General features: G+C 36.3%; 1 long non-coding RNA gene across 1 annotated transcript in view; it reads right to left on the bottom strand.

The window, feature by feature from the left end:
• The window catches only part of LOC119540082, a 185,500-nt gene that overhangs the window by 31,383 nt on the left and 137,943 nt on the right, over positions 1–16,174 (bottom strand). The window lies entirely within an intron of this gene.

Below are 16,174 nucleotides of genomic sequence, written 5' to 3'. Positions count from 1 at the left end.
TAACTTAAACAGAAGGTCAGAGAATGTTTGCCTAAGGAAGTTATGGTTCATACAAAATCTGAAGAAACAGTGGGAATTAACCAGGGGAACACAAGAGTTCCGGGCAGAGGACAGCATATTCAAAGTCCTTTTGTAAAAGTAATAATAGCATGGTTTAGGAACTCTAAGGCCAGTGAAGGTGAGGCCCAGAGAGTCAAGGGAAGTATAGATGAGTTGAAGGCAGGAAGGCAGGTATGAGCCAGACCACCCAAGGCACTATATGCCAGAGACTTTGACATTTTTTTCCATGACCTACAGTAAGAAATACTTTCTACATCATAACCCAGTCACTTACACCCATTTATATATATATATGGGAACCAATATAGTGGATCACGTCAGGGATGTCTCCTAGGCTGAAAGTGTCTAGGGTAAAGTATTGAAAAGAAACTCAAGAGTGACAAAACTTGGACTTATAAGAAAAAACAAAGACATCTATCAGTAACAGAAAATGCCTGTTACTAACAGAGAAATCAAAATTGGGTTGACTTCAGATCATTCTTTTGCAGTGTAAAACAAGAAGCAATGAAAAAACCATCACAGAATTTTGAAGGAAAAAGTTTCTGAACTAAAACGTTATGCTAAGCCAAGTTGTCATTCATGCATGAAGGAGATAGAAAGCTATTATAAGATGCAAACATATTGAGAAAAAATTACTCAAGAATGGGGAGGTCATAGTAATAAAAAAGATTAACAGGGGTACAGAAACTAATTAAATATAGAATTGATATTAAATGATTATTAAAAATAAGACAAAACTGAAAACAAAGTAAGAAAAAATTCTTGAAAGAAAAGCTATATAACAAAAAATTATGTAATTACAATAATCTGAGAATAAAGCACAAACTATACTGAAAAGGAAGTTGATTTAAAACATGGTAAATTCCACATCTTCCCCCAGAGAAACAATGTCTCAAAAGATTCTATTGCACTAGACTTGATAATTAGGGGGGGGGGGGGGGGGGAAGGGCATATTTTTGAAAAAAATACATGTAACCATGAGTCAAATATAAAACACAATGTAAATCTTCAAAATCACTGAATGTTAAAAATTACAGCAACATCAAAAATAGTTCAAGCCCCCAAAACCACTGAACTGGGACATAACAGTCTTTTCAACAAATGGGCCTCGGAGAACTGGATTTCCATATCTAAAAGAATCAAAGAGGACCCCTATGTCACACCCTACACAAAAATTAACTCAAAATGGATTAAAGACCTCAGCATAAGAGACGGTACCATAAAAATTCCTGGAAGATAATGTAGGGAAATATCTTCAAGAATTTGTATTAGGAGGTCACTTCCTAGACCTTAAACCCAAAGCACAAGCAACAAAAGAAAAAATAGATAAATGGCAACTCCTCAAACTTAAAAGCTTCTGAATCTCAAAGGAATTTGTCAAAAAGGTGAAGAGGCAGCCACAATGGGAAAAAATATTTGGAAACCATGTATCTGACAAAGACTGATTTCTTGCATATATGAAGAAATCCTGCAACTCGACGACAATAATACAGACAGCCCAATTATAAAATGGGCAACAGATATGAAAAGACAGTTCTCTAAAGAGGAAATACAAATCAAATGGCAAAAAAACACATGAAAAAATGTTCGGCTTCACTCAGCTATTAGGGAAGTGCAAATTAAGACTATAATGAGATATCACCTCATACCAGTTAGATTGGCTGCCATTAAACAAATAGGAAACTACAAATGCTGGAGAAGATGTGGAGAAATTGGAACTCTTATCCAATGTTGGTGGGACTGAATAATGGTTCAGCCACTCTGGAAGACAGTCTGGCGGTTCCTTAGAAAACTAGATATACAGTTACCCTTCGATCCAGCAATTGCACTTCCTGGTATACACCTGGAAGATATGAAAGCAGTGACACGAACAGATATCTGCACACTAATGTTCATAGTAGCAATATTCACAATTGTCAAGAGACGGAAACAAGCCAAATGTCCTTCAACAGATGAGTGGATAAACAAAATGTGATATATACACATGAAGGAATACTATGTGGCAGTAAGAAGGAACGATGTCGTGAAACATATGACAACATAGATGAACCTTGAAGACATAATGCCGAGCAAAATAAGCCAGGCACAAAAAAGAGAAACATTGTATATTATCACTAATGTGAACACTGAAAAATGTAAAATAAATAGTTTATATTGTAGAATGTAGGGGACCTAGCAATAGATAGCAAATAGTGAAGGGGGAACAATAATCTAATGAGAACAAATAAGTAACTGTGGGTAAACTTAGTGTTCTGGGAATGCTCAGGAATGACTATGGTTTGTTAATTTCTGGGGGGTATGATAGCAACAAGTTAACAGAAATGTAGTTATTTTAGGTTACTTGTTTTTCTTATTCCTTTTCTGGGTTATAGTCTGTTTATTTTCTTGAGGTAGAGTAGGAACATGTTTGAAGTAATGTAGTTATTTTAGGTTATCTGTTTTTTCTTATTCCTTTGTTTTGGTTTTGTTTAAAATGTTGTTTTTTAAAATTTTTTTGATAAAGTTAATTAAAAAAAAAAACAACAATGAAAAAAATATGCAGAGCCTCCCTGAGGAGCTGGGGGAAAATGCACAGGTGTTGGGCTCCCTCACCTGAATAGTTGCTGATGTTCTCACTAACATTGAGGACTGGCAGTTTGATGTGCCGAGCCCTCTATCATGGGACTTGCCCTTATGAAGCTTGTTACTGTGAAGGAGAGGCTAAACTTTCTTATAGTTGTGCTTATAAGAGTCTCCCCCTGAGTACCTCTTTGTTGCTCAGATGTGGCCCGCTCTCGCCAGCTTACCCAACTTGGCGGGTGAAATCACTGCCCTCCCCCCTACATGGGATCTGACACCCAGGGGTGCAAATCCCCTGGCAACATGGGATATGACTCCTGGGGATGAACCTGGACCCGACATCGTGGGATTGAGAACATCTTCACCAACATGGGGTATGCAAAATGAAATGAAATAAAGTTTCAGTGGCTGAGAGATTCCAGATGGAGTCGAGAGGTCACTCTGTTGGGCACTCTTACTCACTATTTAGATAACCCTTTTTAGGTTTTAATGTATTGTAATAGTTAGAGGTAAATACCTGAAACTATCAAACTGCAACCCAGTAGCCTTGACTCTTGAAGACATATGTATAACAATGTAGCTTACAAGGGGTGACAGTGTGATTGTGAAAGCCTTGTGGATCACACTCCCCTTTATCCAGTGTATGGATGAATGAGTAGAAAAATGGGGACAAAAAACTAAAGGAAAAATAGGGTGGGAGTGGGGGGGTGGGGAACGATTTGGGTGTTCTTTTTTCACTCTTATTTTTTTAATTCTTATTTTCACTTTTTCTGGTACAAGGAAAATGTTCAAAAAATAGATCAGGGTGATGAATGAACAACTATATGATGGTAATGTGAACAACTGATTGTACACTTTGGATGAACGTATGGTATGTGAATATATCTCAATAAAATTGAATTTAAAAAAATAAATAAAATGAATAAGCTGTACAAAAAAAAAATAGTCCAAATAGCAAAAATCAAAAAAAGAGAATGGATACCTAAAAATCAAAAAAGGGGACAACAAAACCAAATCAAACAATAACAAAGCTCTTTTTGTAAAAATTCGTTTTTATTGAGATATATTCACATACCATGCAGTCATACAAAGCGTACATTCAATTGTTCACAGTACCATTATATAGTGTGTTCATCACCAAAATTAATTTTTGAACATTTTCATTACCACACACACAAAAATAATAAGAATAAAAATTAAAGTAAAAAAGAACACTGGGTGTTTTTTTTTGTTTTTTTTTTTTTTGTCCCCATTTTTCTACTTATTCATCCATACACTGGACAAAGGGGAGTGTGGTCCATATGGCTTTCCCAATCACATTGTCACCCCTCATAAGCTACATTTTTATACAATCGTCTTCAAGATTCATGGGTTCTGGTTAAAGTTTGATAGTTTCAGGTATTTACTGCTAGCTATTCCAATTCACTAGAACCTAAAAAGGGTTTCCATATTGTGTGTAAGAGTGCCCACCAGAGTGACCTCTCGGCTCCTTTTGGAATCTCTCTGCCATGGAAGCTTATTTCATTTCCTTTCACATCCCCCTTTTGGTCAAGAAGATGTTCTCCATCCCACAATGCCGGGTCTAGATTCCTCCCTGGGAATCATATTCCAGGTTGCCAGGGAGATTCACTCCCCTTGGTGTCAGATCCCACGTGGGGGGAAGGGGGAGCAGTGATCTCACCTGCCAAGGTGGCTTAGCTAGAGAGAAAGAGCCACATCTGAGCAACAAAAGAGGCATTCAGGAGGAGGATCTTAGGCACAATTGTAGGCAGGCCTAGCCTTTCCTTTGTAGCAACAGTCTTGCCAAGGACGAGTCCCGTGGTAGAGGGCTCAGCCCATCAAACCACCAGTCTCCTATGTCTGTGAACATATCAGCAGCCATCGAGGTGGGGAAGCCCAACACCCCTGCATTCTCCACCAGCTCCTCAAGGGGGCTCTGCATATTTTTTTTCATTGAATAACAAAACTCTTAACACAAGACAGGAAACATCAAGCATATGAGTTAGGAAAATAAGAATTAAAATTTAAGTCTCCATTTTAAAGACAGAACTTTTAGACAATTTCAAACTCAGTTGTAAACTGCTTATAACATTTGAAAACAAAAGTAAAAAAAAAATTAATTTCACTTAGGGCCAGCTTACCAGTAAAACCTTTCAAGTGTTCATGTGATAGGATCACCTGATTCCCATGCTATACATATTACTATACTGTATAAAAAAAGAATGAAATTTTTTCAATATATTTTCTGAAGCCAACACAATTCTTGTGATACATTTAAATGTATCAATATTCTTCAATGTGTCAAGACCAATCACTTGAGAAACAGTATTTAGGAAACAATGAGGATGAGATTAATATAGTAACTTCAGGTATATGGCCACATTTCTGTATGTAAACAGTCTTCAAACTTTTATTTAAACTCAAAAAATCAGAACAAGACAGAACCTAGGGAAAAGGGAAAAAAGAAAAATTAAAATAATTGAATAAATTTGAAAATAATAAAAATTCTTTTTAATTTCAAAGTTGATTCTTTGTAAAGTATAGTAATCTCTTATAAATTTTCAAAAAAGGAAAAATCATAAATGAGAGCATACATAGAAAAGAACAAGAACATTTTAAATTATGAGAGAATGTTTTGTACAAGTATTTTATTCAGAAATTTTCAAATATAAAATTCAGCATATTTTGTGTAATGGAAAGTTGTCTTTGAAAATAAAAACAATAAGACAGATTCAACAGATAAAATATCTTGATAGACCAATAGCTATATACATTACTTTTAAAATTTGAAGAACTGCCTTCAAGGAAGGTTCTTAGAATCCAACAGTTTTAAGCCCTTCAAGTGTGAAGGAACAGATATCTATCATGCTCTATAAACTATTTTAGAATATTGAAAGATGTGTAATGCTATTTAAAAAAAGTTTTATAAACCAAATACATTCCTATATATTAAAAGTTGACAAAGATATAAAAAGAAAACTACAAACAATTTTGCTTATAAATATTGGTGGGGGAAGAAAATCCTAACAAAATGAATGTAACAAAATATTGGCAGATACCACTTCAGATCAGCAGGAAAAGGCTAATTTGTTAATAAATGGTGTTGAGATACAGGCACATTTTGAAACTAAATAAATTATATCACAGCATATGCCAATTTATATATGTTAAATAGATGAAATTTAACTGTAAGAGATGAAAAGCACTAGAAGAAAAAATTTAGAAAGGATTCATAGAATTTTGGAGTGGAGAAGGCATTTCTAACTATATTAGAAAAGATAAAAACATAAAGGGAAAAGTCTTATTACTAATACTTCGGTACTTTATCCATTGGATCATATTTTTTACCTCTCTACTATTTCAAAGTTATATCTTTCTGACTTGGATGATTACACTCCTTTCATTAAAAATAACAAATGGCCTAAGTTTAAGCTTTAGCAGGAATAATCACCACCCTTACTCTAAAATTCAGATTTCCAAAACTGAATAAGTAACAGAATCTAAGAAAGGGAAAAACTTTCTGGACAAAAAAGCAAAGAACAAAATCAGAATGGAAAATATCAATTAAATAAAAATGAAATTGTCTGAATACCAAATGATTAAATTAAAAGGCAAATCATCAAATATGGAAATATTTGCAACAAATATCACAGTGATAATATCCTTAATAAAATCAAATCTTCTATAAATGTTACCAATGGAGAAATAGTTGAATGAATTATGACTTATTCATATAAAAGAGAATGAGCCATCAAAAATTGTTTTCATGTGGAAATGGTCATGACTTACTATTAAAGGGAAACACAAATATAAAATTATATATACAGATTCGGGTATATACATATTTCAATTCTAAAACTTTATACTCACTGTATGTACTCCTATTTAAGCAGATATACATGTCTGTATTACACATAGTTTATATCCATATGTTTAGACACATATTTATTCATTGCAAGCACTATATCAAAATAATAAAAGCCATGTTGAAACTATAAATCTTATTTTCTTTCTTATAACCTTATTTTAAAAATTTATCTAAAAAAATTACCTTCATATTTAAAAAGTACATGAACATTTTTAAAGAAAGCAATTAGCTATCTGCCGATCCTCCTCTCCCACACCCAAATGGAAATAGCTTCCCTTAGGTTCAATTTAATGTCATGCCTTCAACCTTTAGAGAGGGCAATCAGTGTAAGAGGGGCTTTGGTGAACAGCATGCCTGGCTATTGTGCAACATTTTCTTGAAACCATTTTCTGCTGTGCTCCTCCAAACCACTTACATGGGAATCAACATGACAAACCCCTCCTAGAGTTTGGTTCTTGGGAAAGGCTTGACTCTGGAGAAATGTGATTTTTTTTTTAAACAACAATAAAAAATATACCCAAACTATTTCAGCTTTGCCTTAGATATCAGGAAACAGAGCACAATGCCAGCTTATAGAAAAAGGCTCATCTTGGCAGCCTGTAAGCACATCCTCCGCATGCTCCTTTTAGATGATTGCTGCTCTACTCTTTCTTTTAAACCTCCACTGAAACTTTTAAATTAAATTTAATTTTGTATGACACATCAAGTCCCTTCAGAAGGAGGTGGGGTATAAATTGTAAATAAAGAAAACATGGCTTGGTCATTCCAGGAGGAAAAACAGCAAACATCTCATCAGCTCTGGGTCACATTGATGCAACTCAGCATCATCTAAATTTTGCCCACCTGAAAAATTACTGCAACTAAGCTCTCAAAGCTTTCAAAAAGTGGAGAATGGCAGAAGGTCTTTAAATTCATGATGTCCTCCTTTTCACAGTTAGCTTGATGTCCTTATTAAAGTTGGCCTTCTGATCGGAAACATTGTGTTCATGTCTTCAATGCCAGATGCCACCACATAACTCCTTCTTAAAGAGTTCCAGAAGGAGCATGTAAAATAAAATCATCTCCACAATCAACACAACCACCATCCATTCAACACATATTGTTAAGTGCCCACCATGTCCCAGACTTGTTGGGCAGCAGGAATTACTGGCGACTAACAAAAGCACTGACCCTGCCATAGGAAGGCTTCATCTAGCCGTTCTGCTCTCCCTGGTCTGGGGCAACGTGTAACCTTTGTTTGATTTTGTTTTTCCATGCCTTACTCTCTGTACCATGATGATTAAATTCTGGACCTAATGAGAATAAGATTTCAGATAGTTCCCTAAAGCAGCCTGCTAACCTTGCAGTAAGAGCAATTAAAGGAGTCAGTAAAGTAAAATGCATCTTTCATTTCACTAGCAGGATAATATTGACCTTACTAGATTCTTTGGACAAACTGCAAAAACTACATTAGATAATTTTTTTGTTTTTTACTTTAAAACTTTCACACTTAAACTTTAAAAAATTTTCCCAACTGAGTACTTCATATCTACTACTTTATTCCTCACTACCTGCCCATCTCTTAACATAATCTGGTTCAGCTCCCACTGCTTTCCTGAAGCTGAATTCCCAAGAACCACAAATCGGCTCCTCATTGCTATCCTCAAAGGCCCTTGTTTTGGCCCTCTTACTCCTTGCACTCCCCGTGGTGTTTGACATGTTTCATCTTGAAGTAATTCTGTCTATCTTGGAATGAAGCAGCTTTATCTGACATTCTTCATCTTTGTCACTTTGGTAACTGCTCTTGTAAATTTTTTGCTGCCAAACATAAGCTCTTCACAAGGTTTGACCCTTTGCCTTTCTCTTAGCTATTCATACTTTCTCTTCTTGAGACCTTGTAAATTCTTATTAATATTTCAAATATCATTTCTAAATGGATGACTCCCAAAGCTTTAGCTATCAATCATTCACCCCTTTCTCAAGATGCAGGTACTCATCTCCAAAACCCTTGTGGATGGTTCACGTGGACATCTCACACATCCTTAAAATAACCCCTCTCCCACCTTCTACATGCTCACTCACCTCGCTCTGTTTCAGTTCTTGGGCCTCTCAAACACACAGACCTGATACCTTTGGGTCATCTCTGAAACCTGCTGTTCAAACCTTCAGGTCTAGCTTTAATGCTCATCTGGATTAGCCAGTTTGGTTATTTGAGTGTTCTTACTCTTGATTTCCTCATCTATAAAATGGGGCTAAAGTGAAGCCCAAATAAGAGATGATATCACAGATGTGACTATGACCTGTAAACGTAGATTGCCATGTGGATATTAGGTGCAATTGTTTTTCTCACTCAGTCCAGTATATGTCACATAATAGACACTCTGTAATGAACTGAGTGAACACACAAATGGTTGAATTAATGCAACCTTTAATTCTTTTTAATGTGTGTAGCATTTACTGTCCTCTGGACTGTCCATCTGGCTCATATTATATATTACCCAGTCTATCGTTAGATACACTTTCACTATGTGTGTCCTGACTTCCTAACAGATATTCAAATCCTTGGGAGTAGATATCCTTCCTTAACTTTCCTTGTGTTTCTCACAGGACTCAGGAGAGTCCTTAAACACAGCAGTAATGTATTAGTATCTAATGTTATATCCTCCTTTACAGTCTTAAATGTTTATCAGCCCAAATTTTTCCATTGAAGGGAATTGGTACACATTATTTTGAAAGCACATATTCTTGAGGGCTTCTTAAAAAATTAATTGTGACTCACATCTTACTGGTTTAGAAACTAACAACAAAGAATGATGTTAATAGCACGGTGAATGAGGGCTTAGTCAGACCTCCTGACTTTTCAGATTTCCTTCAATTCAGCCATAAAATTCCTACCCTGCTCTATCTCAACAGCCAGGAGCATTTTCACCCTCATATATGTAATTTAATCAAGCTGCTTCTGGCTGTGTTAAACTAGGAGATGCCATGGGAACTTTTTTTTTTCTATTTTTTTACTCATGATGGAATCTCCACACTCAAGCAAACAACAGCTTCACAGTCTTTCTTCCTTTCTTGGGAAAACTGGTTCCCAGAGGGAAAAATAAAGCAAAGACGCAGTGACCACACACTGGCCTGCAAAGCAATCATGACAAAAGGGGAAATATGTACATGTCAAATGGCACAGCCTTTGGGTTATCTGGTCTCTATAAGGAGGGCTTTTGAGTTGGATTTGAGTGGGTGAAATTGCTGTTTCACCCACAAAAGTTTTTTCATTATTAGCAATTTCCCAGCAGACTTTTACTCATAATTCTTTTTTAACCCTGAATCTTGGCACATTAAGTGTGCCATACTAATTTTTAATGAAATAAAAATGAATGAACAATGGACACTTTCCAGTCATGTCTGAGCCTAACAGGGTTTTTTTGTTGTTGTTTTTTTTTTTTTTTGGCTTTTATAAAGGGGGTTTATTTGGTTACACAGTCACAGTCTTAAGGCCATAAAGTGTCCGAGGTAACACATCAGCAATTGGGTACCTTCACTGGAGGATGGCCAGTGGTGTCTGGAAAACCTCTGTTAGCTCAGAAGGCACATGGCTGGCATCTGCTCCAAAGTTCTGGTTTCAAAATGGCTTTCTCCCAGGATGTTCCTCTCTAGGCTGCAGTTCCTCAAAAATGTCACTCTTAGTTGCTCTCGGGGTATTTATCCTCTCCTAGCTTCTCTGGAGCAAGAGTCTGCTTTCAATGGCTGTCTTCAAACTATCTCTCATCTGCAGCTACTCTCTCAGCTCCTGTGCATTCTTCCAAGTGTCCCTCTTGGCTGTAGCTCCTCTTCAAAATGTCACTCTCAGCTGCACTGAGTTCTTTCTGTTTGTCAGTTCCTTTATATGGCTCCAGTGATTTAATTTAGACCCACCCTGAATGGATGGGCCAACACCTCCATGGAAATTATCCAATCAGAGTCATCACCCACAGCTGGGTGGGGCACATCTCCACAGAAACACTCAAAGAATTACAATTTAATCAACAGTGATACATCCGCGCACACAAGATTACATCAAAGATAATGGCGTTTTGGGTGACATAATACATTCAAACCAGCACACCAGGGTTCAAACAAAAGATTACAAAACATACAAAGAAACAGAAAGCCCAGGCAATGGAGATGATTAAAGTATTAAAAATCATAAATGAGGAGGACCAGACCTGAGATATTCCAGACAAAGACTTTAAAAAAATGGTACTAAAAATACTTAAAGAGCTAAAGGAAAACATGGACAAAGAGCCAAAAGAAATCAGGAAAATGACAGATGAACACAAAGAGAAAATCCAATAGAGAGATGGAAATTATGGGAAGGAACCAAATGGAGCTGAAGAGCACAGTAACAGAAATTTAAAAAAATTCCCTAGAGGGGTTTGACGGCAGATTGGAGCTGGAAGAAGAATCAGTGAACTTGAAGGTAAGACAACTGAAGATCCCATTTGAGGAGCAGAAAAAAGGAAAATGAACAAAGCCTGAGGAAACCATCAGGTATACCAATACATGCACTGTAGGATTCCCAGGAGAAAAGGGAAAAGAGCAGAGAGAATATTCAAAGAAGTAATAGCTGGAAACTTCCCAAATTTAATGAAAGACATGAATATACACATCCAAGATGCTCAGCAAACTCCAAACAAGAGAAACACAAATAGTCCCACTGTGTGCAATTTTATAATCAAACTGTTGAATTCCAAAGACAAGGAGAGAATTCTGAGAGCTGCAAGAGAGAAGCAGCATGTCATCTATATGATTAAGATTAAGGGCTCAATCAGATTAAGGGCTGATTTCTCATTAGAAACCATGGAGGCAAGAAGGCAGTGGGAAGACATTCAAAGTGCTGAGAGCAAAAATTTGCCAACCCCACCTAACAGGGTTTTATATCTCATAAGTTATAGGTAACTGCCACGGCTAGACACATCAAATACAGATGACTGTCATAGACCAAAACCGTCAGTGTATGTATTGCACCTGTGTGACTCTTTAATTGCCCTTTCTAAAATAAACTCCTCCAGGGAAGTGGCTTAGAACATTTGTGCTCCCTCATAACATTTTTTTTTTTTTCCCCAGGAAAGTCAATATTTATTACAGTAGCCATGGAGAATACTGGAATATTTCTCGGAACATGAGAAAAGTAAAATTAGGCATTAACATCAAACAGTCAATTCAACAAATGGAAACTAAAGAGGTATCTCTCTTCCTGTGAGATAAAGGTAGTTGGCAGAGAGAGTGTCTCAAGACAAATCACCAAGAACACCTAAGTGGAATGTCAGAATATAGAGCATTTATTTGTTATTTATGTATCTATTATCTGTTGATTGAGTGATTGGTGGGGGAAGCAGCTATTTTATGTACTGTTATAGCTTTTCTTTTTTTTTTTTTATTAAATTCAGTTTTATTGAAATACATTCGCACACCATACAATCATCCATGGTATACAATCCACTGTCCACAGTATGATAACATAGTTATGCGTTCATCACCACAATCTATCTCTGAACATTTTCCTTACATCAGGAAGAACCAGAACAAGAGTAAAAAATAAAAGTGAAAAAAGAACACCCAAATCATCCCCCCAACCCACCACATTTGTCCTTTAGTTTTTATCCCCATTTTTCTACTCATCCATACACTAGATAAAGGGGGTGTGATCCCCAAGGTCTTCACAATCACACTGTCACCCCTTGTAATCTACATTATTATATAATTGTCTTCAGGAGTCCAGACTGCTGGGTTGGAGTTTGGTAGCTTCAGGTATTTACTTCTAGCTATTCCAATACATTAAAGCCTAAGAGGTGTTATCTATATAGTGCATAAGAATGTCCACCAGAGTGACCTCTTGACTCCATTTGAAACCTCTCAGCCACTGAAACTATTTCGTCTTATTTTGCATCCCCCTTTTGGTCAAGAAGATACTCTCAGTCCCACGATGCCGGGTCCACATTCATTCCCAGGAGTCATATTCTGCATTGCCAGGGAGATTTACAACCCTGGGAGTCGGGTTCCACGTAGCGGGGAGGGCAGCGAGTTCACCTGTCGAGATGGCTCAGTTAGAGAGAGAGGGCCACATCTGAGCAACAAAGAGGTACTTAGGGGGAGACTCTTAGGCACAACTACATGCAAGTTTAGACTCTCCTTTGCGGTAACGAGCTTCATAAGGGCAAGTCCCATGATCGAGGGCTCAGCACATCAAACCGCCAGTCCCAATGTTTGTGACAACATCAACATCAGTCCAGGTGAGGATGTCCAACACATCCACACCTTCCCCCAGATCCTTGGGGCTGGGGAGGGAGAGGCTGTAAATATATTTTTTATTATCTGCCCAAATTACTCTGGGATGTGTCACTATTTCACTCCAGCCTATACTAACCTAACGTATCTCACTTCCTATTCAAAGTTCCATGCAATTATGGTGTTTGAATAAATCGACTGTAGAGTTGTACCGTTTAGAAAATTTAGATCCTGTACCAAATAGATATCTCTTCCCTTGGTCTCATATGGAAGTTGAAGTTTTAAAACGACAATCAGTTTCAACCTTTACCCTTTGGCTTGGCTTGCCCTGGTCTTAACCAGACCTGCTTCATTCATATCACTAATTGAAGTCTGGGCTCTTTTTCAGCTTTTTTTTTTTTTTTTTTTTGACGGTGGCTGTATGCTCTAATACTGACATTCACATCTGCCAAGCTCTAGCTCTGAGTTTCAGGTGTCTCAGAGATATGCATTGTTCCAGAGACCAATCAGGTTATATGCTAGGGGATCAGCATCTCAAAGTTTAGAGATAGGCATTACAATTCAGTGATAGAGTTAACTGCTGTAAGAGCTTACAATCTAGGGACTATTACAATTATTATGTCCACGTTAGGCTATGTTCTAAGATTCAGTTCTGAGTTTACACATTGTAGTTAGTCCATATTGGTGAGGCATCATCCCTCTCACCATGTTTTCTCCAACACTTTTACTCCTATATATATATTTTCCTACAATTTTATAGAGTTATATTCACATACCGTACATTTATCCACAGTGTACAATCAGTTGTTCATGGTATCATCATAAAGTTGTACATTTATCACCACAATCAGCACTTGAACATATTGATTACTACACGAAAAATTGTTTTTTTTTTTTAGCAATAAGAAAAAAATGATAAAAAGAAAAATAACATGTCATACAATACAATATACTAGTAAGGACAGCAAATAACACCACTACCAAGAATCCCATATTCCTCCCCTATATCCCCCTCATATACATTTAGCATTGGCATATTGCCTTTGTTACATTTAATGGCAGTATATTACAATGTTACTGTTGACCATAGACTCCAGTTTGCTTTGATTATGTTTTTTCCTGAATACCATCCCCTTTTCAACTCTCTACATGGTTGACATTCATTTGCTTTCCCACATGCAAAAACATTTTTATATTTGTATATTTAGTAACAGTCATTGGCCACTCCAGTTTTTGCCAAGTTATACAGCCCCAGTCTTTATCATCTATCTTTACCTCTGGTGTCATACATTCTCCTATTCCACCTCTTTCAGCTTTACTCGCAGACATCTTTGTTCAGTGTACTTACAATACTGTGCTACCATCACACAGTATTATCCCTCATAACTTTTTAAATAAAATCTTCCAACATAGAAGTTTTGATACAGAGTACTCAAGGGAGGGGGCTATGGTAATTATGGATTCCTAAGTTATAGCTCCATACAGTCCCCACAGTTGATACCAATACATGGGGCAGGACAACAAAAGTCAATTTTAGCACCAAGGACAAAGGGGTCACCAAACAACCTTGGTATTAGAAGTCACTGGAATAGAAAAGTTTTCCACTCTTCCAAATCATAATTTAGGTCAAGTCACATTTGATATTTTTTTCCTTAAAAGTGAGCAAAATTGCCCAGAATGGAGGCATGTTGACCATTAAATAACCATGCAAACTAGCTTTTCTTACATGAATCACCACATGAAGAAAGATTTGGGGATTACCAAATACAGCTGAAAGTTACTGTACATTTTAGAAATTAAAATAAGCAGAAAAGATGTAGTCTCCACCAGACAAAACTGCTACACATTATTTATTTGGGTGCCAGGGAACAAGTCCCTTTAAGTTGATAGGATGTGCACTGATGGATACAGGAAAACATTTCAAAAAATGGACCTTGGATAATGTTTCACAGTAGGAAGTTTAACACTTAAAATTGTGTAAGCTTTCTCCTCTTGAAATACGTAGGTAGACAATTTATTTTCCTGTTCATTTGGATACACTCGAGGATCTAATTCTATCCAATTCTAATACTATATCATAATTCAAGTGGTTTCTTGTGTTAAGTACATCAATAATAATAATAAACACAATAAAAATAAAATAATAACACTTGGTTCTTGCTATGTGCCATGCTTTGCCCTAAGTGCTTTGCATGTATTAACTCAATCCTCACAAGAACCCCATGCATGAGGCACCACTGTTTATCACCAAGTTATAGAAGATGTAACTGAGGTTCAGAAAGGCAACTTGCCTAAGGCCGTATTGCTACTAAGATGTAGAACCAAAATGTGAATCCTATAAGTCAGGCTTTGGAGTCTGTGTTTATAATATTAACCCACAAATCCATAACTTTTAAACATTCCTGTAAGTCAAACTAAAAACACTGAAGTTCTTCATCTAATATCATTTTTGAAGCCCACTGCAGATATTGCTGTGCCACTTAGAAGCTGGTTACTGAAACCAACATTATAATTGTTCTCTAACCACAAGTATAAGCTCCCTACAGTTTATCTTCACTGATTTTTGGTTTTATTTTGTTTCTGGCTGTTTGGTGTTTTTTCCTCAGTGCACCTGACTAAAGGTTGATTTAGGGGGTTGGGTTCCTCATAAAATCCTATGGTTCTGTTATATTTTTATATTTATTTATTAAATATTTTGTAAATTAGCCAGAGTTCAATTCAAGAAGCAGAACCATTTAGATATAAATATATAGAGAAAAATAATTATATATTTTTAAAAAGATATTTTATTACAACGAATTGGCTTATGTGATTGGGGGAGATGGTTGAGCAAGTACAAAATCCACAGGGCAAGCCACCAGGAAGGGAAGATCACAGATAGGCTGGAACTCACAGGCTCAGACTAAAGCTGCTGTCCACAGGTGGAAATTCTTCTTTAATTCTTCTTTGTCTCTGACCCTGTATTTTAAAGTCTTTCAACTGACTGAATCAGGCCCATCCAGATTATCCAGGATAATCTCTCATATTCAAAGTCAACTCATTATGGACATTAATTATATCTGCAAGTTCCCTTCACAGCAACACCTCAAATTATTGTTTTATTAAATATTGTTTTATTAAATAGAAAAGTTGATACATCAAAAAACCATCATTCTATATAAATAAAGAAAGAGATTATTTAGATTTTCCATTTGGAATTAGGTCCTTGGACAACATTATTAATAAAAACAAAGAGACAGCTTTGGATGTTATAGACTAGAACCAATTCTTAATGAGAATAGGGCTCTTTTTTCTTTGAAAATGTTTCCAAGGAGTAATTTTTTTTCAAAATATTTTTTTTCCCTAACAAAAGTATTCAGGTAAAGATGACTTAATTGCAAAATTTCTGTAAGAGAATTATTAAAATGTTTACTATAGTTAAACTTTTGGTTTAAACACATAGTT

The sequence above is a fragment of the Choloepus didactylus genome, chromosome 7 (genome assembly GCF_015220235.1).
Source record: "Choloepus didactylus isolate mChoDid1 chromosome 7, mChoDid1.pri, whole genome shotgun sequence".
NCBI classification, from domain to species: Eukaryota; Metazoa; Chordata; class Mammalia; order Pilosa; family Megalonychidae; genus Choloepus; species Choloepus didactylus.
Note: the sequence above shows the minus strand (reverse complement) of the source record. Positions and strands in the feature narration are given on the sequence as shown.